Below are 276 nucleotides of genomic sequence, written 5' to 3'. Positions count from 1 at the left end.
GTCACCAGGTCTTTATTTAGTTGGGCCGAAACTTCATCAAAATTCCCCAATAAGCCCTTCTAGAATGGCCCCCGCAAAAAAATCCTTCTAGAATGGGGAAAGCTCTGTTCATAGATTTAACTAGAGGGTCCAGTTTAATTAAATTAAACTAGAGAGGAACACTAGTACAGAATGGGCTTTTGAGGTGGTTTTCGTTCATGGGCCGGCGGTGGTTCCCCTTTCCATTTCAAAGCCTGTCGCGATTACTCAGTGTAATGAAAGCGGTTTGCAGAATCA

This window comes from Triticum dicoccoides, chromosome 4B (genome assembly GCF_002162155.2).
Source record: "Triticum dicoccoides isolate Atlit2015 ecotype Zavitan chromosome 4B, WEW_v2.0, whole genome shotgun sequence".
NCBI classification, from domain to species: domain Eukaryota; kingdom Viridiplantae; phylum Streptophyta; class Magnoliopsida; order Poales; family Poaceae; genus Triticum; species Triticum dicoccoides.
The sequence above is the reverse complement of the archived record's forward strand: the minus strand, read 5'-3'. Positions refer to the sequence as shown.